At 51.6% G+C, this 22,909-nt stretch overlaps 1 protein-coding gene across 4 annotated transcripts in view; it reads left to right on the top strand.

Annotated features, from left to right (window-relative positions):
- tbc1d1 (TBC1 (tre-2/USP6, BUB2, cdc16) domain family, member 1) overlaps positions 1-22,909 on the top strand; it is a 352,836-nt gene that overhangs the window by 71,053 nt on the left and 258,874 nt on the right. The gene's annotated exons all lie outside the window — the stretch shown is intronic.

Genomic DNA, 22,909 nt, shown 5'->3' with positions numbered 1-22,909 from the left:
CTCACTCTGATATTGAAGCCGCCAAAGAGAATCACCCGTTGGGATGCGTTTGGTCAAGGCTCTTGCCTCTTTGGTCCTGTCCTTTGCGTTAAATGTTGGGGCATATGTACTGACTGCTGTGGTGTGCTGGCCCTGGGCCTGGGTGAGTTGTAGGGTCATGAAACGCTCACTTACCCCACATGGGGATTCGTTGAAACGTCAGACCAATTTTATTTTTATGGCAAAGCCGACCCGGTTGAGAAGATGTTTTTCTTCTGCTTTGCGTTTCCAGAAGGAGGTGTATCCGCCACCTTCTTCTTTCAGTTGGCCTTCTGCCAGTCGTGTCTGTCTCAGGGCGTTGATGTCAATGTTGTAGTGCCGGAGTTTGGTGATGGCGGTGCAGGTTTATCGCTGTTGCCATTGTCCAGATGGGTCCTGATGTTCCAGGTCCCGAAATTCATTTGGATCGGAGGTAACCATTGAGGTTCGGGTGGAAGGTGCCTGTGTGTGGATTCTTTTAACATGGGGTAGCCGTTGCACACCAACTAGCAGTCCCAAAGGAGCGCGATCTTAGCCCAATGACAGGGAAATCTGAGACTACTGGAGACCAGGCTTTGCTGTAGGACAGGGACTAACAAATACTCATCGTTCATCAGCCATCTGCCTGCCTGTCAGTGACGGCATTTTTGAACTTTAATGTCACTCTATGGGCTCAGCCGGATTTGATGATGTCCTGTGCTCTCGCCACTCGCTTCGTTCCTCTCGCTGCTCCTTCTGGGACGTTTGTGGGCCCGCACTCCCTGGTCTTGCCTGGTTGGGTCTTCAGTGCTCCTGCTCCTCTGGCTGCTACTTCTGGGCCTTTTGTAGTCCCCGCGCCATTTGGATTTTCCCAGGCTGGCTCCTCGGTGCTCTCATCACTCCCTCGACAGCCCCGCTCCTCCTGCTACTCCTTCTGGGCTTTTTATAGGCCCCATGCTGTTTGGCCTTGCCCAGACCAGGTCCTCTGTGCTCATGCTGCTCCCTCGGCGTTCCCCACACATGGAGCAGCCGAATGACGTCTTGCGCCAGTGAATACAGTAATTTTCAAGCTCCGGCTGGTCTTCAGCACCCAGACAGCCTCTCTTTCCCATGCCTCTTGAAGAACCGCTGCTCCTACTCTATCTCGTGCCTTTTGAAATCCTGCTGATCCCTCTTGCGCCTTTCTGTCAGCCTGCTTGTCGTCTGTTCTCCGACCTTGGTGACCTGACCATGATTACAGCTGTAACTGGGATTTGACCTTGGTTCTGAAAGAGAGAGGGCAGTAGCATTATACTCCAAAATTAGAAATACCAACTATTTTATGGTCTGAGGAGAGTGTTAACATTCCTGGCATCTAGCCATGTATCTATTTACATTGTGTATCTGTCAAGAGAGAGAAAGGTTAAAGCTAGAGCGCAGTTGTCTATAATCTCCAGCTATTATGGTACCTGTGAAGCTAAAATACTTCATGCTCTCTCTGTGTGAACTGGGGTAGAAATATCCAGAAAAGGAACAGGTGAAATTTAATGGAAACATTTCTAAGTTCATTTATGGTGGGTTTTTCAGGGAGTTTCCCGCCAGCTCTGCCGGCGAGTTCCCGCTATCTGATGACACTTAGGACGAGAAACACCAGCCCTGTTCTGTTCTCCCTTTAGCGCAGTGCCGCCGGTGAGTGCCTGGAGAACCCTCTCCCGGGCTTCCCGACAGTCTTCACACATCATGGGATTCACGCAAGTCCCACGAGGCGTCGGAGTCCAAATTCTGCCCACAAGGAGCTGGACCAAACGGCGTACGGCGAAATCTGTTTCAAACCGGCTTAGGCAAACTTACCCAGCATCCACCGACCTCCCTCGATTCTCTGGCCTCCCAAGGGAGGCCGCAGCTGGGAACCGTTTAGTACTGGTCCACACAAACGTGGACCAGGGGGAACGGCACCTTGGGGGGGGGTTCTTGCGGCTATCAGAGATCCCTGGTAGTCAGGGTAAGTGCATGGTTGCTCCCTGGCCCGCCCCTGGAATGCAGGCACATTGGCACTGCTCAGTTGGCACCCCAGCATGGCCAGGGTGGGAGTGATAGGGACACCAGGCACCAGAGTGGCACTGCCAAGGGTTGGGCCGAGGGGGGCTATGCCCGTGAAAGGAGGGTAAACGGGAGGTTTGAAGGGTGGGGGTGTGCAGGGCAGGCTTGGGGGGGCGGGGGGCGGAAGAGGGGGCACCTAGTGGGATGTCCTAGCTTGGGGACTTGTGAGGTAGTGTATAGAGGGTGACATTGCCCATGGGTGGGGGGTGCAGGTGATCCACAAGCTCACTGGAGCTCGGATAACCCTTCCAAAATGACAGCCCGACCTCTGAATTCAGCTCTCCAGTGGAAAAAACAACTTTTATAAAAAATTTTAGAGTACCCAATTCATTTTTTCCAATTAAGGGGCAATTTAGCATGGCCAATCCACCTAGCCTGCACATCTTTGGGTTGTGGGGGCGAAACCCACGCAAACACGGGGAGAATGTGCAAACTCCACACGAACAGTGACCCAGAGTCGGGATCGAACCTGAGACCTCGGGACTGTGAGGCTGCAGTGCTAACCACTGCGCCATCGTGCTGAAGGGCGCAATTCTCCAGAAAGGTTTCTAAGAGTTGCAGCGAGCAGGAATTGCCACAAGCTTCCCGGCGCACAGCCCAGTGAGACCGGTAACGCTATTCAACGTTAATTGGTCCACTTAAGAGGCCCCACGGGCTTCTCGTCGCAAATGAAGGCTCACCAGCCGATTTGCCGGGACCACGCCCGCCAGCCCCCCGCTAACAAGGTTGAGCAGCATTTAAGCAGCACTTGTTCAGCCAACCCCGATCATCTCGTAACAATGGTGCTGAGGAGACCAGCCCCAAGATGCGATGACGCTGACCTGTGAAGGTTCCTGGACACTGTGGTGGGCATGAGGGATGTCCTGTTCCCCCAAGGGTCCCAGAGGGTGAGCCACAGCCAGTGCCGCCTGGAATGAGATGGAGGATTTGCCTCCAGTGCCGAAAAAAGGTCAACGACCTACACTGGGCAGCAGGAGTGAGCAGACACCAAAACCCCCCCCACAACCACCCGAGACCTATCCGCCCCCATGGGAGTATTCACCCCCCCAACTCTCCATGCGACTCCCAAGCCTCCCTCCACCCCTTCCTCCAACCCCCCCAACTCCCCTTTGGCACCCCCTCCCTCAACGGTGAACCACGCGTGTGGCTAACTGTGCTCGCTCTGTGTCTCCTCAGAGAAAGCTCTCCCACAATCGCCGAGAGAGGGTCCAGACTGGCGGACGGGTGCCAGACCTATGAATCTTCACCAGCTTTGACCATGGTGGGCGGCACCCTCTCCAGCCTCCTAGGAGACCATCTCAGAGGAAAGCTCTGAGGATGCCATTGTTATGGTCACGGCACAGCTGTCATCCCCACCCTCCACCTGTGCAGACACACACACCTGGGTGGGAAGCATTAGTGGTCAGGTTCGGGGCGCAATCTGGTGAGCACCACACAGCTGCTGATGTACATCAGGTGGAGGCAGGACCCTCCCAGGCGAGACAGCAGCAGGACGGCTGCTGGATCCTAGGCCCCAGCTGGTCCCCAGCCTGATGCTGAGCCTTTGGTACAGGGTTACCCAGAGCTGATGGAGATGATAGGAAGCAGGCGGACATTCAAAGGGAGATGTCAGCGTGACTCCGGCAGATCCATAGCTGATTGGTGGAGTCCCAGAGGCTACAGGTGCAGGAGATGTCGCCGGCAACACGTGGCACCGAGGCCAACACTGCTAGGGTGGCGACCGCAGTGGAGAGCTTGGTCCTCGACGTCGGCACCATTAGTGTCCAAAGCGTCGCGCAGTCGGTGACGGCCATGGCTGAGAGTCTGGCCAGAATGTCCGACTCGCTGGGGGATGTGACCCAGTACCAGGCTGACCTTGATGAGGTTCTGCGGGACATGTCCTGCTCTCAGGGGATGGCCGAGGTGCCGCGGAGCTTGTCCCAGTCGTAGGTGGGCATTGCCGAGGCGCTGCAGAGCAGGGCCCAGTTACTGAGAAGCATCACCAAGGGTATTGACGCGATGGTGCGGACCATGGGGAACTGCCAGGTCTGGCAGAGAGGAGGAAGGGGCGCTGAGTGCCAACCCGGACCCGTTCCATGGAGTGCCGACAGTGGCCGGCACTCCCCCAATTTCCCCCACTCTGATGAGAGCGCGTCTCGCAGCCAACACACGAGACATGGCGACACGGCTGTGCGTGTGCTGTCGACAAGTGCGCTGGGGCCCTCTGGCTTCAGAGCCCCCAGAGGACGGCCACCAGGGGCATTGAAGGCCACGGGACAAGGTAAGCAGCTGGCTGCCTCCACCTCAGATGGGCATCCTGGAAAGACACCTAGACGTAGTGGTAGAGCTAAGAATGCCAAGCATATCGTGGATCACTCTGGGCACTGGGGGAGGGGTGGAAGGGGTTGGGGGATGTAAGTAGGAGGGGGACGGGGTGGAGGGTGGGTGGGTGTTAGGAGGGTGGGGGGCGGCACATCTGGAGGGTGGAGAATTGTATTACATATTAAACACCTTTGCGCACAACCATTATGACACCTCTGTCACTTTCCTCAGCAATGCGGGCTGACCTCTGAACCCTTGGTCCATCTCGCCAGGCATCTCCCCCTTCTCATGACACCCACCCACCCTCCGGCCATGGACTTGTCCCCGGAGCTGTGTCCTTTACACTGGGTGTTCAGATGTTGCATGTGCCTCCCGCAGTGTTCAGGCACAATGTCCAGGCATTAAGGTGTGATTGGGATGCTAGGCCTGCCTACCCATGGGAATCCATTTGGGGTGTGTGAAGTGCTCACTTAACCATGATTGCCAGTTCCCTATTAGCAATAGCTTTCAGCTGCGCGGCCAGAGGTCTCGGCAGTTGACGGAGGTTGTGGGTGATTGTTGGGGCAGGTGGGCAGGAACGGGTACACATGATCCAGGGGTTGACATGGTGGTGCTGTAGGCGGTTGCCCCCCTGGTTGCCCCTTGAGTGCTTCCACCACCTCCCCCCCCCCCCCCCCCCCCCCCCCATCCCCCCACCCTTCCATGGCTGCTCATCCCTGCGGAGGGTCCCCCACCTCTGGCTGAGGGTCCCCCACCCCCCGCCGAGCACAGGGGCAGTGAGCCCAACGCCCCCAGGCTCATTGCCTGTGTGCAAAGATGGTTATTCAACTCCTCGGCTCCCCACAGAAGTCCTTCTGCTGGCTTCACATTTTTCAAAAGGAGTACTATTTGGCGACAGTGTGAGCCCTTGCTGGGGAGGCCAATGAATGACAGGAGGCCGTTGGATATGAGGTGGCTTCCATTAATTGTATGGAAATAGGGCTTAAGTAGTGAAAATTGGTTTCTCGACACACGACAGTGAGATCCCGATTTGCCTTCGGAAGCAGGCCAGTTGCATCGCAAACTGTTTGGCGCATGGCACGGTTCTTGTTTTTGGCCTCTCTCACTGGCCTCGTTTCGCTTCAGTGAGAGCGCAACGAGGCCAGAGATTCGCGCCCTATGTATGGGCTAAACGGGTGAGAAACTCCCCAGGGTCCAAGAAAATGACCCTGAGCTCGAGTCAACAGGGCCGGTAGCGCGCCCTTTGTATGATGTTTCTTGTTACCAATTCACATTTGCCTGACTGCAAATCTCAATTTTCTAAAATAAAAACTGGTGAGTCAGATCCTTCACTGTCAACATGCTAAAATAGCACTTTAGTTTCACATATACGTTAAACAGGTTTGAGGGGCTGAATGGCCTATTTTTGCTTCTTTGTGGCTGTGTAACTAGAGAAGGCACACAAATTATAGAATTTGGAATAGTTATCTTTAAGATGCCATAACCTGCCCATCATTCTAATCATAATAATAACCTTTTATTGTCACAAGTATGAAGTTACTGTGAAAAGCCCCTGGTCACCACACTCCGTCGCCTGTTCGGGGAGGCTGGTACGGGAATTGAACCCGTGCTGCTGGCCTTGTTCTGCATCACAAACCAGCTGTCGAGCCCACTGAACTAACACAGCTACACAAATTACTTAGATTGAAAGTATGTCCATGTGTCAGGATGCAGTAACAAAAAGCAGCAGTTCTTGTATCTGGAGGTTAGCATCACTGTTGCTGTGGGAACAAGCTTTTGTACAGTATGGTGACCTTGGTATTTGTTCACGCATCCTTATAGTTTAATGAAGTACAAATCAGAAAGTACATTGTAAGCAGTGACATGTTTATGTTTTTTCATAGATTTCTGAATTGACCAGTGTCTCAATCAAACACAAAGACGGTTAATTGTAACATGGTGTGACAGTATAAGACAAGCTATAGCTAACTGAATCCATAGAATCCTTACAGTACAACAGGAGGCCATTTGGCCCATCGAGTTTGCACTGACTGTCCGAAAGAGCACCTTATCTAGGCCCACTGCCCCACCCTAACCCCATAGCCCCACCTAACCTACTCATCTTTGGACTCTGGGAGGAAACCGGAGCACCCGGATGAAATCCACCCAGACATGGGGATAAAGCGCAAACTCCAGACAGTCACCCAAGGCACCCTGGCACTGTGAGGCAGCAGTGCTGACCACTGTGTCATCTTGATTTTACATCTCTCCTGATTCTTCCTTCAGTGTAAATTAACGAGTTGACAAAAGACCAAAGTTCACGGAATTTGCCTACGATGTTCCTGGTATTCACATAATACAGAGATCAACAGCTGGAACGGATTCTCGGAAGGGTGTTTTAAGAAATGACAAGACGCAGGGACAGAGATAGGGCTGTTTTGTTTTACTGAAGATAGAAAATCAAATGGGCCCTCGATCAACTCCTTCCTGTCCTGGTTTGTGAATTAGCTCACAGGCTCCTTGGACCATGTATGTCTTGACACCTGAACAAGGACATTATAAGAATAAGTTCTTGTAAGAGCCAGTTAAATGACAATAGGATATATTACGTTTGGGTAAATTTTATGAATGCTCACTCCTGGTGCAGAGCCTCACCTGCTGTGAGTACAATTCATAACATTTACCTTGCACACTGCTAATTGTGTAGAAGATTAAGTCTGCAGTTTAAACTGTTACGTTTGCCGAGTTTTCAATGTGCCACCAGATGGGGCTACACACCTTGGGATAGAGAAGCAGCAACAAAGACGTACAGGCCCAAAGGCAGATTTACTGTCCGTGGGGCCCCGTGCTCACCTTCATTTCTGCCCCTCAGTCTCAACACCCCCCCCCCCCCCCCCCCCCCCCCTCTCTCCCCACCCAACCAACTTAATTTCCGTCATCCCATTTCTCTCTCCTCAGAAAATGGGATTGGTGAAGACTTTTAACCTGCTTTCGGCCTGCAACCTCAAATGCTTTTCTCATATTTTCCATATTACCTATGTTGGATTGGATTTGTTTATTGTCATGTGTACCGAGATACAGTGAAAAGTATTTTTCTGCAAGCAGCTGAAACAGATCATTTAGTACATGAAAATGAAATAAAAGAAAAAGAAATACATAATAGGGCAACATAAGGTACACAATATAAATACATAGACACCGGCATCGGGTGAAGCATACAGGAGTGCAGTGTTAATCAGGTCAGTCCATAAGAGAGCCGTTTAGCAGTCTGGGAAGAAGCAGTTTTTGAATCTGTTTGTGCGTGTTCTCAGACTTTTGTATCTCCTGTCCGATGGAAGAAGTTGGAAGAGTGAGTAAGGGGGGTGGGGGGGGGGGGGGGTGGTCTTTGATTATGCTGCCCGCTTTCCCCAGGCAGCGGGAGGTGTAGATGGAGTCAGTGGATGGGAGGCAGGTTCGTGTGATGGACTGGGCGGTCCTGGGCCGAGCAGTTGCCATACCAGGCTGTGATGCAGCCCGATAGGATGCTTTCTATGGTGCAACTGTAAACGTTGGTAAGAGTTAATGTGGACATGCCGAATTTCCTTAGTTTTCTGAGGAAGTATTGGCGCTTTTGTGCGTTCTTGGTGGTAGCATCGACGTGAGTGGACCAGGACAGATTTTTGTGATGTGCACCCCGAGGAATTTGAAACTGTTAACCATCTCCACCTCGGCCCCGTTGATGCTGACAGGGGTGTGTACAGTACTTTGCTTCCTGAAGTCAATAACCAGCTCTTTAGTTTTCGGGTTTATTCAGTACAAAATATTCTATCATACCCAGTGAAATGTATTTTGGCCATAAGGCAATATCTTCAGGGTGAGATAAGCTACATTAGGGGTATCGCGGTATCTAGGTGGGATGTACTTTATACTGTAGTATGAGTGGTAGAACCTGCCTGCTGGTTCTGCCCAACAGACGGAGCATAAGAGTCTGTGCGACACCCACAGCAGTCATTCTGTACCGGAGCTGCTGGGGTAACTACTTGTTCATTAAAGCCTTCAATTGGACTACAATCTCGCTTCAGTAGTGATTGATCATGCATCAATTTAATGAACAAAATTGAAGAATAGCTGCTCTCCACATCAAGCCAGAGTGTCTACAAATCAACCCCAAATGCAGCAGCAACGTTTAAACATTGGCTGGCATGTTTCAACGGGTACATCAGGACGGCCCCGACTACCCCCACGGAGAAACAGGGGCTGTTTAGCACACTGGGCTAAATCGCTGGCTTTGAAAGCAGACCAAGGCAAGCTAGCAGCATGGTTCGATTCCCGTAAGCCTCCCCGAACAGGTGCCGGAATGTGGCAACTAGGGGCTTTTCACAGTAACTTCATTGAAGCCTACTCGTGACAATAAGCGATTTTCATTTCATTTCAAAATGCAAGTCCTCCACTCAAGGGTGAGCCCAGAAATCTACACACTTATCGAAGACGCGGACGGTTTCGAGGACGCAATGACTCTGTAAAAAGAGCACTATGTCCGCACTGAGGATCAGGTATATGCTCGGCATCTTTTAGCTACCAGACGGCAGATCCCAGGGGAATCTCTGGACGATTTTTACCGCGCATTGTTATTGTTAGGTAACTGTCCACAAGTCTCAGCCAATGACCACACTCTTAATACGGGATGCTTTTGTTGTGGGCATGCTGTCCTCTAAAATCCGCCAGCGACTGCTGGAAAACGACACGCTAGGGCTTAAAGAGGCACGGAAACTTGCGCACTCCCTAGATGTAGCCTCCCGCAACGCCCAGGCCTACATTCCCGACCGCGCGGTACCCGCATGGACACGGTGGACCCCATCCGCGGCCGCTGCCACTGTCACTAAAGCCCTTCACAGTATCTTTGCCCTGTTCGGTTTCCCCGCCTACATCCATAGCGATAGGGAGTCCTCCTTCAGGAGTGACGAGCTGCGTCAATTCCTGCTCAGCAAGGCCATTGCCTCCAGCAGGATGACCAGTTACAACCCCCGGAGAAACGGGCAGGTAGAGAGGGAGAACGGGACGATCTGGAAGGCCGTCTTACTGGCCCTACGGTCCAAGAATCTCCCAGTGTCCCGATGGCAGGAGGTCCTCCCTGGTGCACTTCACTCCATCCGATCACTACTGTGCACTACTACCAATGAAACACCTCATGAACGTCTCCTTGCCTTCCCTAGGAAGTCCTCCTCGGGGGCCTCGCTCCCAATATGGCTGGCAGCCCCTGGATCCGTCCCACTCCACCAACACGTACGGGCCCACAGGTCGGACCCACTGGTCGAGAGGGTACATCTCTTCCATACGAACCCCCAGTACGCCTATGTGGCGCACCCGATGGCCGACAAGACATGGGGCGAAATTCTCCGACCCCCCGCAGGGCGGGCCTGTGCGTGGGGGCACTCTTTTTCTTCCGCCGCCGCCACGGCCTTCACCATGGCAGAGGCGGAAGAGAATCCCCCAGCGTGCATGCGCCGGTGGTGACGTCAGAGGCAGCTGACGCACCGGCGCATGCGCGAACTGGTGAAGGCCTTTCAGCCAGCCCGACACCGGCCGACGGGCATCAAAGGCCGTTGGTGCCGGTTTTGCCGCCAGTTGGCGTGGCGCCAACCACTCCGGCGTGGGCCTCGCCCCTCAATGTGAGGGCGTGGCCCCTAAAGGTGCGGAAAATTCGGAACGCACCTTTGGGGAGGCCTGACGCCGGAGTGGTTGGTGCCACTCCGCTACGCCAGGACCCCCCGCCCGGCCGGGTAGGGGAGAATCCCACCCACGGTCTCCCTCCGGGATCTGGGCCCCGCTGGATCCCGACCCTCACCCCCCACCAACCCCAACCATTTTTTCACCGGCACACACCACCGCAGCCCCCTTCCCAGGAGGATCCGTCCTCCCACTGGCCCTATCCGGATGCGGTGAAGCTGAAGACGACACGCTCCCAGAGCCAAGGATGCCCGAGCCGACGCCAGCATCACTGCCGGGACTGCGACGATCGCAGAGGACGACCAGTGCCCCCGACCGGCTGATAGTCTCATTGTAAAATGAACTTGTAAAGAATTGACTGTAAAAATGTGTATTGCATGCAAATGCATCGAAGGGTACTGCTGTAACCTCTACCACTGTAAACACAAGGCCGCCACCCCTGCCGGACTCTTTTTTAAACAGGGAGTGAATGTAAACAGGAGGTATATTAGGGGTATCGCGTTACCTAGGTGGGATGTACCTTATACTGTAGTATGAGTGGTAGAACCTGCCTGCTGGTTCCGTCCAGCAGGTGGAGCGTAAGAGTGTGTTTCACCCACAGCAGTCATTCTGTACCAGAGCTGCTGGGGTAACTATTTGTTCATTAAAGCCTTCAATTGGACTGCAATCTCGCTTCAGTAGTGATTGATCGTGCACACAGGGTCTCTTCCCTCACTTCAACAGAACCATCAATATCTTGTAGTTCCGTTGCCATTAGAGAGCCCACTTGTTCAACTTTAGTAGCCGATATTTTGTCTCCGGAAATCAGCAAGTCATCAGATAACTCGTCCATACTTCTGGATGAATGGGAACTGTTCAATACTTCAAGCTTTCTAAAATTAAAATAAAATAAAATAAAATAAAGGCACAAACTGCCTTTTGCTTATCTTCGCTCTCTTGCTTCGCCTAAATTTTTTGGCGTTTTTGACTGTCAGATTGATGGTGTTGTTTCATATTGTTAGAGAAACTGATCTTGATTTTAAGCAGCTAATAAAGTGTCTGAAAGAACAGGCGTTTGCACAGTCAATCCCAATTTTCTATTAGGTTCCAACTCTGCAAAAATGGGATTAATCTTTCAACTACGAAGTGTGATTCTGAACACCGATTTCAAACAGCAGTCACTCTACTCTCCTCCTGTCCACGAGCCCTTCACAAACTCCCCCTCCCCACAGCTAGTCTCACTTTAATATAGACTTCCTGGAGATACCCAAAGCATTGGGATCTATCCTCTTTGTCTTGGAGATCTCGGGCGAGTGTCATTCAGTATTGGTCTCCACAAACAGGGACCAGATGGAATGGCACTCGTGGGGGTCTCCCAGGGGATTAGAGGCACCCAGGTGCATGCTCTTGGGGCAGCGTAGTACCTTGGCACTGCTGGTGCCACCTGGGTACCCTGGCACTGCTAGCCTGGCATTGTGCCACTCATCCTGGTGCCCTGGCAATGCCAGCTGGATTCCAGACTGGCATTGCCAATGTGCCCAGGTGGCACTGGCAGGTTGCAAGACTGGCAGTCTGAAGGTGTGACGCTGGCATTTCTTTGCGTGGCGGCGATTGGCTGGGGGTTGCACTGAGGAGTTTTGGCGAGTGGGTCTCCTCAGTGCAGGAAACAGGACTGTGCAGCCATGGCCGCACGTTCCCTGTTGAGGTGAATCCCGACCCGTGATTTAGCAGCGGCCCCCCCGGCGATTCTCCGGCCCGTGATGGGCTGATCGGCTGCCCATTTGCGGCCGGTCCCACCGGCGTAAATCAAACCAGGTCAGTACCGGCGGGACCTGGCTGTGCGGGTGGCCTGCAGAGTCCTCGGGAGGGCGCGGAGGGATCTGGCCCCGATGGTTGCCCCCACGGTGGCTTGGCCCACAATCAGGGCCCACCGATCTGCGGGCGGGCCTGTGCCGTAGAGGCACTCTTTCCCTCCGCGCCGGCTGCTGTCAACCTCTGCCATGGCCGGAGCGGAGAAGAACCCCCCCCCCCCCGCGCATGCGCTGGGATGACGCCAGCAGATGCTGGCGCTCCCGCGCATGCGCCAACTCGTGCCGGCCGGCGGAGGCCCTTCGGCGCAGGTTGGCGCGGTGCCAAGCTCTTGCACCAACCTCGCTGGCGCCGGCCTAGCCCCTGAAGGTACGGAGGATTCCGCACCTTCCAGGCGGCCCGAAGCTGGAGTGGTTCATGCCACTCCTCGGTGCCGGTACGGCCCGCCCGCCGGGTAGGGGAGAATCCCGCCCGTGCTGTTTCTAACCGGGGTCAGGTTAGTTAGTGTGTTTCTCGGCGCTGTGAGTACCGGGAAATGTCCAGCGCTGGGAAATATGCGGCTAAACGCGCTCACTATGGGACATAATTCCCAATTGATTAAATCACGCTAGTAATCATTTGCTCCATATTCTGCGATCATGCTATATAAAGCAGAGGTGTCTTGGAACTGCCTGAGAAGGAAGAATTGCCATGAAAGTAGAAGACCAACATTTACAGATGCACCATAGAAAGCATCTGGCTGCATCACAGCCAAGTGTGGCAACTGTTCGGACCAGGACCGCAAGAGAGTCATGAACACAGCAGTCCATCACACAAACCCGACTCCCATCCATTGACTCCATCTACACCTCCCGCTGCCTGGGGAATACGGGCAGCATAATCAAAGACCCCTCCCACCTGGCTTACTCACTCTTCCAACTTCCTCCATCGGGCAGGAGACACAGAAGTCTGAGAACATGCACAAACATACTCAAAAACAGCTTCTTCCCCGCTGTTACCAGACTCCTAGATGGACTGACCTCATTAACACTACACCCATGTATGCTTCATCCGATGCCAGTGCTTACGTAGTTATATTGTGTACCATGTATTTTCTTTTATTTCCTTTTCTTTTCATGTACTTAATGATCTGTTGAGCTGCTCGCAGAAAAATACTTTTCACTGTACATCAGTACACGTGACAATAAACAAATCCAATCCAAGAATGGAGAACCACAGAATGCAGAGGAAGAGCATGGTCCAGCAGTAGTGTGCGCTGTCAGTGGAAATTATTGAGGGCAGATTCTCCAGAGCGCTCCCTGCCCTTCCCAGCGCACCATCAGTCTCTCCTTCAGTATGACTCAGTGCTGATATGCACCACATTAATGCTCTCAAACAATATAACGTCATGGAAGTCTCTGCTACTTCAATAAGATTCTGAAGATCAGCAGTTATACCAAACAAAATACTTTGCCCACTGCATTCTCTGATTTAAAACATTTTTCTTCACCACTCTGAAAGACTCCAGTTTTGATTTGACAAATAGGTATATGAATAATGCAGATTTTAATGCAACCCAATGACCTAATGCCTCTCCTGTGTGCTTTCTATCCCTGTGTTCCTACTGTTACGGACACCTGGTCAGATCCCAACAGTAGCTATGATGCTGGACCAGAGCCGCACCATTTTTAAGTTCTAATGCGGTGCGGAACAATTGATTTGTTGCAGGAGTGTTAATAAAAGATATAGGGTGTGGTTATTTAAACTTGATTACAACGAAAGAAAAACAATATTTAAATTTTTAAACTTCAACCCGAACAATAACAGATTACATGCAGTTTCTTAACCCTAACGGACGCGTTCCCGTTAAACGGCACTTAAAAGGAACATGTAATTTTCATTCCACTTACACAGGTATACAAAGGTGATTCTTGCATTTGTGAAGCAAATTGTCTGTCTTAATGAAGTTCCATCAGAACCTTTTCGAAAGCCCGTCTCTGGAACAGCATTTCATGACCTCCCTCTCTGTGGCTTTTCAAATCCTTCTCTCCTGGGGTGTTCAGACTTGAACCCATTGGCGTTACCTTGGCTACTTGATTTCCCCCTCCCATTTATACAAAAGAACAGAGCCTTGCTATGCAACTACCCTCCCCATGACGGACCAAAGGGGCCATCAGACTCTGAAATGGGCTAATGTCTGGTCAAACGTGAATGTCCTGAAGGACAATGGATCTCATTCTGGCTGAACAGGGGAACCCTGTGTATTCCCACTGTCGCCAATAATATTGCTCTGTTTCGGTCCCACCCAGCAGCATCGCCAATGCTGTGGGTATTTCTATTTATCTTAATGAACCACAAGCCTTTCCTTATATCGATCTAATGACCACACAACCAGTTAGTTAGTTCAAAAGATGGTTTATTTACAAGTACAAGAGTTATTTCAATATGCAAACACAATATCTACTACGAGTTAAACTACACCTATCAGCTACAATAACCTACACTTAACTTCAGGGTGACCGGCACTGTGCAAATGGATAAGGCCTTTATCTGGATTTCACTTGGCTAGTTCGAAGAAAGTGGCTCTGTCTCTGCTGGGCTCGTTCGTCAAGTAGCGATCGTCGGTCTTGAACTTAGCTGGCTGTTCCTGCTGCAATTGAGGTGGCACACACCAGATCCAAAAGAGACAGAACACATGGCTGTGTCCTCTTTTATCCCTCTGGGATTTTGCTCTCTTTGGGGCGGTCCTTAACTTTGGACCCAATAGTTCGACAGGGCTCTGATCACTGTCTTCGATTTCGGCCAATAAAGGGGCGGGTGCCTTGGTGGCTGGGCGGGTCCTTAGCGGTCATTGACCTTGGCAGTTGTGCTTTCTGAGCAAGGGGAGTGGCGCCGATCAGTCTATGGCTGTGCCGGTTGCTTGATTGGAGTTCTATTGTCCTGGGAAAATTGGCCATTAAATTGCAAACGAGCAGGGGTTTCGATCAGGTCTGGTTACCTGTGTTTCAGCTACACATAGGCTCTGTATCTGTCTGAGTCTTGTGTTGGCCATAATTCCCATGGTCCTTTGCAGGTGGCCATCTTAGATGGCTACACCACTAACAAGGTTAAGTCTGAATGAGACAATGTCAGTCAGATCATGAGTGGGCATAGCCACCTGACTGAGCTAGCAATTGTTTTCCTCAGTCTGTTTAACCCCTAAATTGCCTACTACTTCTTCAATCCCATTTCTGGATTAAAGTTCTTAATATCGCCCTCTCGTAACATTAAACCATGGCTTCTCAGAGGCTACAGCTTGGTTGTTGGTAGCATCCTGAACATCCATTAAGGACACTCGAGATGCCCAAGGTGCATGAATTGGAGGAGCTTTGGCCTTTGAGGACTTGGTTTCAGACTGCTGGATCTTCATTATTACCAAATTATCACCCATCGATAATACAAGTGGATCAAAAATGTAAGTGAAGCATTATACATTTTACTGAATTATCAAATATAAAAAGTAATATACATATAGACAAAGATGTACACATAATATAAATTGCATAAACAACCAAAAAAACAAAGAAAACCAAAAGTTGGAAGGCAATTAACGAATGTAATGGACCAAGGAACCCCTATTACTAAACTAACCCCCACTAACTCAACCCCCTAACAATCCAACATGTCCAGATCCTTAAAGAAATAAATGAATGGCCGCCATCTTTGGTAAAACCTCCCCACCGAGCCTCTGACTTTTCCAGATACAAGACCGATATGATATATTCCACCCACGTCTTGGGTGCTGAAGGAGATCTCCAGTTGAGTAATGTTTCCCTCCTGGCTATTGAGTAATTGAAGGCAAGAACATCCATCTTCACTCCCGTGTAGAAAGACGGGGAGTCCGGCACCCCAAATATTGTAACCAGTGGGCAAGGTTCTAGGGTTACTGTCCACAATCTATAAAGCACAAGTAAAGAGTGCAATGGAATACTCTCCCCTGCCTGGATGAAAGCAGCACCAACAACGCTCAAGAAGCTTGACATCATCCAGGACAAAGCTGCCCGCTTGTACAAACATTCATTCTCTCTACTACCAACGCATAGTAGCAGCAGTGCGTACCATCTATTATTTGATGTGTTTTAGTAGGGTGCTCTTTCCAATGACTGGAGCAGACTCGATGGGCCGAATGGCCTCCTGTACTGTAAATTCTATGATACAAGATGCACTGCAGGAACTCATTAAGTCCTCTCAAATAGCACCTTCCAAATCCACGGCTCCATCATCTAGAAGGGCAAGAGCAGTAGATACATGGGAATAACACCACCTTCCCCTTCAAGTCACTCACCATTCTGACCTGGAAATATATTGTCATTCCTTCACAATTGTTGGGTCAAAATTATGGAACTATGTCCCTAACAGCACTGTGGATGTACCTACACCATGAGAAAGCAGAGGGCTGGGTTCTGCGAATGCTGGCCCCTGTTTTTGCATTGTTGTCAATAATCTTTTGTCTTTGCATGTAAAAGATCTCCGAAGGCAGGAGTCTGCAACTTGAGGCTCTGGAACTGCATGGTCCCTTTTAACATCTTATTTGCAGCTTCTAATCAGTTGGGTCATGCTAACTTGAAAACAACCTAAAATGGACAAGTCAGGAAAAGTAAGGACTGTGTTTTCATTGTTTTATCATTATATGCCCTACAGGGCAGAAGAGGCCAGTCAGCCCATCGAATCTGCACCAATTCTGCAAAAGAGTACCCTCCCTAGGCCCACTCCCCCACCCTATCCCCGTAACCCCACCTAACCTATATCTTTGGACACTAAGGAGCAATTTATCATCTACCAATCTACCTAACCTGCATATCTTTGGACTGTGGGAGAAAACCGGGGCACCCGGAGGAAACCCACGCACACACGGGGGGAACATGTAGACTACACATAGACAGAACTGTGGCACCGTGCCACCCATGTTTAAGTTAGCTGTTAATTTACAACTTTCTCCTCCCTCCTTTAGCCCCTGTTAAATGACCCGGTCCATCCTGCCCCATCCCTCCCCCTCCTGCAGCCTCACATGCAGTTTTAAATGATTAGTTTACTGATGAACATCATTGGGCTCTAAATAAATCTGAGTGGTATAGCTGCACAATGGTTATAGATTATTCTTTTGGTTTTATGGTTGCAACCTCATTGTTTCCAATATATGCCTTTTGGGCAGAGTGGTACCGTGGCACTGCTGGTGTCACCTGGACACCCTGGAACTGCCAGCCTGGCACTGTGGCAGTGCCAATCTGCCACCCTGGTGGTGCCAGCCTAGCACCATGGCAGTGCCACCAGGGTGCCAACCTGACACTGCTAAGGTGCCCAGGTGGAATTGCCAGTTGGCAGGTTGGCACGGCTAAGGTGCCAAGCTAGCATCCTTTGTGTGCTGCCGATCAGGCCAGGGGTGCCCCGCACGGGTGTTGGGAGGGTGCGAGGGGGGGTACACAGACCCTCCCATTGTGTGTTGGGACTTGGGGGGGGGGGGGGGGGGTCGCGTTGGGACGCCATTTAAAAATGACGTCTCAATCTCTCCCTACGCTGAGAGGTTCTGGTGAGCGGAGCTCCTTGCTGTAGAAAACGAGACAATGCGCGGCCGTGGTCGTGCGTTTCCCGCTTAGGCCCCTGATTTGACGTGAACGGCGTTTTATAGCCATGTGCTTCTCAACGCTGCGAGTGCTGGGAAACACGCGGTTAAATGCGCTCACTATGGGACTTTGTTCTCATTTAGTTGACTCGTGCAAAAGCCTCTTCAGCTAATGCATGTTGGTGTTGCCTGCCCTAGTATGACAGGAGAGCCTTGGGTGCCCATGGAACAATTCCCTGAATAGAACCAATTGTTTTCAAGGGAGGAAGGAAAAAAGGATTAATTTTTAAAAAGCTTCTCTACTATATAAGCATAATGCATACTTAATGCATAATGTTTTATGAGCTTTTATGTCAAGGTTTGTATTCAATACAACATTCAGCATCCTGTTGACTCACTCACCATGTAGGATTACATAGGATAAATAGCACAGAAATAGACCATTCGACCCAGCCAGTCCATGCTGGCATTCATATGCTCCACTCAAACCTCTTTCCATCTGCCCCTATCTAAACCTATCATCGTAACCACCACCCCCTTAAATACCTCATTCTGGCCACTCTTCAGGTAAAGAAGTTTCTTTGCAATTGCCTGTTTGATTTTGTTGGTGACTCGCTTCTATTGATGGCCTCTAGTTTTGTTGTTCCTCACAACATTCTCTCAGCATCCACTTGATCAAAACCTTTCATAATTTTAAAGACCTCAATGAGGTCACCTCTCGGCCTTATCTTTTCAAGAGAGAAGGGACCCAGCCTGTCAATCCTTTCCTGATAGGTACTCCCACACATTTCAGGTATATCATGTTTGTGGATCATCTCTGTTCTTTCTCCACTGCCTCTGCATTTAAAAAAAATTACATATGGTAACCAGATACATGTTCTGCATAACTCCCTTACTTTTCAATTCCATCCCTCCAGAAATAAAGCTGAGTGCTTGGTTTGACGTTTCAAGTACTATGATCATCATTTTATAACCGACCAAGTTTTGATTAAGCTGAGAATAATATTTTTCCATGCGGACAAACAACGGGGGGCGATTCTCCGAGCCCCGCGCCGGCCCGGAGAATCGCCACGACCGTGCCACGATGCCCCGACGTCGGCGCACGATTCTCCGAGGTGCGTAGAATTCGCGCTGGCGTGTTTGGTGCGGCGCCGACTGCTGGAATCGGCCGGGCGGCCAATTCTCTGGCCCGCATTTGTCGAGCGGCCGCGCCGATACGACAGAGTCCCGCCGGCGCCATTCACTCCTGGTCGCTGCCGCTGGGAATTCTGCGGGAACGGTCGGAAAGTGGCCTGTGGGGGGGGAGGCTCCTTCACCGGGGGGGCCTCCGATGGGGCCTGGCTCGCGTTCGGAGCCCACCGATCCCCCCCCGGGGGCCTACTTCCTGGCGCGGCCGACCCCTGAACACTGACCCCATGTTGGGTCGGGGCCGGCGCGCCAAAGTCCCCCGTGCATGCGCAGGATGGCGCGGCCCAGTGCGCTTGCCGCGAAAGGTGGCTGGGGTGGTGTGAACCACTCCAACGGCGTGCTGGCCCCCTATGGGAGCCAGAATCATACGTAACCGGGCCCGGTTCGCGCTGTCATGAAACGCGACAGCGTTTACGACGGCGCGAACTCTTGGCCCCAATATTGGAGAGTCACCCCCATCATATACAATTTTTACTTCTATCTCTCATCTTCCTTAAAGAGAATCTAACCGTAAAACATGGCTATAAATGAACTGCTATACAGCTGCTTTTAAACTGACTGTATCATCAAGTATTTGTAACTTGTAAGCTTAAAAATAGCAATCTGGTAAACACTCCACTCAACAGTGTTGCCAATGACAAGGCTGCACTCCTGAAAGTAGAGAATACCTGATCCTCAAGTGTTGGCTATTTGCAACTTCTGAACATCTGGGGCACAGCCTATAAACACACCCATAATTTGAAAATACAAGTAATCTTAATAGAATTTAATAACTTGTTTGTCAACAAATTGTCAGAATTTATGGACTATTTTAAGTACATTGATTTTATGAGTAAAAAGAAATTAAGCTGTCATTTGCCATTTCTTTATGTCATGTTCTGAGATCTTTTGGACTTTTTCTCACGTTTCGGATTTGCAAAAAGAGAAACATTAAAGTTTATGTATTGAAGCTTAATATCTTCATTTGAAAAGGGGGTGGGGCAGGGATGATGGATGGTTAAGATGCTAATAAGCTAGCTTTGATGTTTTCTCATTGCGTGTATGTATACATTAACAATTGTTACCATGTTTCTGGAATAGATAATTTCATTGGAACTAGTTTGATTACTTTTCCATCTGCAACAGAAGTTGGAACACAAGGGGCAGCATTCTCTAATCCTGCGGCACAGTGTCCACGCCGTCGTAAAGGCCGTCGCGTTTTACGATGGCGTGAACAGGCCGGCCCCACGAATACTTCTGGCCCCTATAGGGGGCCAGCATGGCACTGGAGCGGTTAACAGTTAAAGGAAGCCATTCGGCCCATCGAGTCTGCACCGATCCACTTAAGCCGTCACTTCCTCCCTATCCCCGTAACCCAATAACCCCGAAGGGCAATTTATCATGGCCAATCCACCTAACCTGCAAATCTTTGGACTGTGGGAGGAAACCGGAGCACCCGGAGGAAACCCACGCACACACGGGGAGAACGTGCAGACTCCGCACAGACAGTGTCTCAGCGGGGAATCGAAACTGGGACCCTGGCCTTGTGAAGCCACAGTGCTAACCACTTGTGCTACCGTGCTGCCCGAGGTTCACGGGGCAAATTGCAAGGTTTTTGTTGAGACTAAGATGTCATAAATGCAGAAGGAACAGTTAAAAAATCTTGGGATGGATTCTCCGATGGCTGATGGCGAAATCGCAGAACGTGTTTGTGCGGAGAATAGGTTCCGACGCGAAAATCGCGGCGGGCGCCGATTTGATGCCAAATCACTATTCTCCGTCACCTCGACAGTGCGTCAACGCGGTCTGAAACGCAAGTACAGTAAATGCCACTTGCATGTCATTAGTGGGCCTAACCCGGTTTCCCCCGGGGCCTCCGTGATGCTCAGCCTCCGATGGGCTGATTTCCCAATGAAACGGGTCACATGTGCTTTTAAAAATCGTGAAACCAGTGTCATGGCTGCAGAGGGAGCGAGAGAGGGGGTACGGAATGTGTCCAACATCGCCAAAATGTGCTGACAGTTGAGCCGCTGGCCAGGAGGCTTCTGCCTGGGTCAGGAGGATTAGCAGGGAGGTAGCCAGGAGGTGGGTTGTGGGGTCGGGTGGACGGGCCCGGAACACCATTATCGCAGCGGCGAGGCAGCCATGCAGCTGCACACACCGTTAACAGCCTACTGTGAACATGGGTCATATAGGGGTACCCCCGGTTCACCGCCTGGGTGCTCTTTGGCCCCAGCTGAACCAGCAGCTGTATGGGCACGCTCCAGCACAACCAGTTGGCTGGGATGAGTGTGTGTGGAGAGTGAACTGTGGATATGCGGCTGCAGCTTTAGAGCCTCCCGTGTATCAATCACAGACCCGACAAATCCCTCACCGTTTTTCATCGGAATTGATTGTGTTCCACATGGCACAGCTGCTAGCCCCTCCACAGTTGTTCAATCGATCCATGTTCGGCGGCAGTTTTGCTGTAATGGACGTCCACGAATTCTGCCTTGGCGTCAACACTTGGGGCGGGATTCTCCGACCCCCCGCTGGGTCGGAGAATCGCCAGGGGCGGCGTGAATCCCACCATGCCGCTCCGACGCCAGCTGCTGTATTCTCCAGCGTCGGTTTTCGGGCGGGAATCACGCCACGCCGGTCGGTGGCCGTTGCCCCCAACCCCCCCCGGCAATTCTCTGGGCCCCAATGGGCCGAGCGGCCGTCGGTTTCTGGCCAGTCCCGCCGGCGTGGATTGGACATGGTCCCACATGGCGGGACCTGGCTTGTAGGCCGGCTGGTGTTGTCCTCGGGGGGGGGGGTGACGCGAGGGGATAAGGCCCCCGGGTGCGGGGGGGAGGGGGGGGGCACGGTGGCCTGGCCTGTGATCGGGGCCTACCGATCTACGGGCGGGCCTAGGCCGTGGGGGCACTCCTTCCTTCCCCGCCGGCCCCTATAGGGCTCCGCCATGACTGACACGGAGACGACAACCCCCTGCGCATGCGCCAGAATACGGCAGCGGGTCTGTGAATGCGCTAAACCACGCTGGCGGTTCTGCGCATGCATCAACTCGCGCAGTCCCTCCGTTGCCGGCCTAGCCCCGGGAAGTGCGGAGAATTCCGCAACTTCCGGTTGGCCCGACGCCGGAGTGGTTCGCACCATTCTTGGCGCCGGCGTCGGGCCAATTCGCCGATTGCGGTGAATCCTGCCCTTAGTCTCAGAAACAGAGATCCCGCCCCCTTTACTTTCTTCAAACAATATGACCCCCTAACGTTGTCAATTTACTGATAGTCACTGTGTATGGCAATTAACCTGTTAAGTGAATTGCTAGTTAAATATGTGACATTGCTATCCCATAAGTATAGACAGCTGGAACCCTTTGGGGTGAGAGCCTCTTGTGGGTTAGTTGCTATGAGGAAGTGTCTTACAATAAACTAGCTTGAATTTAGAAGACCAGACTAGATTGATTCTTCCACTGTCGCCCCTGATTGTGAGTAAGAAATGTGTGGAAGAAAGACATATTTGTTTCTGTATCATTACACAAAGATAAACAGTACCGTTAGAAGAAAATCAAACCTTTCTAACTAACTGTAGTTCTGGATTTTCACTTTTGTTTTTTTAAATAGATTTATGGCCAGGCCACCTTAACCTGCATAACCTTGGGTTGTGGGGGTCAAACCCATGCAGACATGGGGAGAATGTGCAAACTCCACACGGACAGTGAACTAGCGCCAGGATTCGAACCCAGGTCTTCAGTGCCGCAGACCCAGTGTTAACAACTGTGCCACATGCCGCCCCTAGATTTTTACTTTTGTAAAAAGGATACAGCTTATCAATTTATATCATGCCTTGTCTGACACTAACATCTCTCCCTTACACACACAAACATACCTGCATACAGACATATAGGGCGGGATTCTCCCGTACCCTGCGGGGCGGGGGGTCCCGGCAGGACGGAGTGGCGTGAACCAATCCGGCGTCGGCCTACCCCAAAGGTTCGTAGTCCTCCGCACCTTGAGAGGCGAAGACGGCGCCGGAGTCATTTGCGCTCCGCCGGCTGGCATGGAAGGCCTTTGGCGCTACGCCAGCCGGGGCCGAAGGGACTCTGCCGGTTGGCGAGAGTCCGCGCATGCGCGGGAGCGTCAGCGGCTGCTGACGTCATCCCTGCGCAGGGGGGGGTTCACCTATGCATCGGCCATCGCGGGCCGGGGCCTGATTGCCCCGCGCCCCCACCCAGGACCCCGGAGCCCGCCCACGCTGCCAGGTCCCGCCGGTAAGGGACCTAGTCTAATCTACGCCGGTGGGACTGGCAAAAAACGGGCGGGACTTCGGCCCATC

Source organism: Scyliorhinus canicula, chromosome 3, assembly GCF_902713615.1.
Source record: "Scyliorhinus canicula chromosome 3, sScyCan1.1, whole genome shotgun sequence".
Lineage (NCBI taxonomy): Eukaryota > Metazoa > Chordata > Chondrichthyes > Carcharhiniformes > Scyliorhinidae > Scyliorhinus > Scyliorhinus canicula.
Note: the sequence above shows the minus strand (reverse complement) of the source record. Positions and strands in the feature narration are given on the sequence as shown.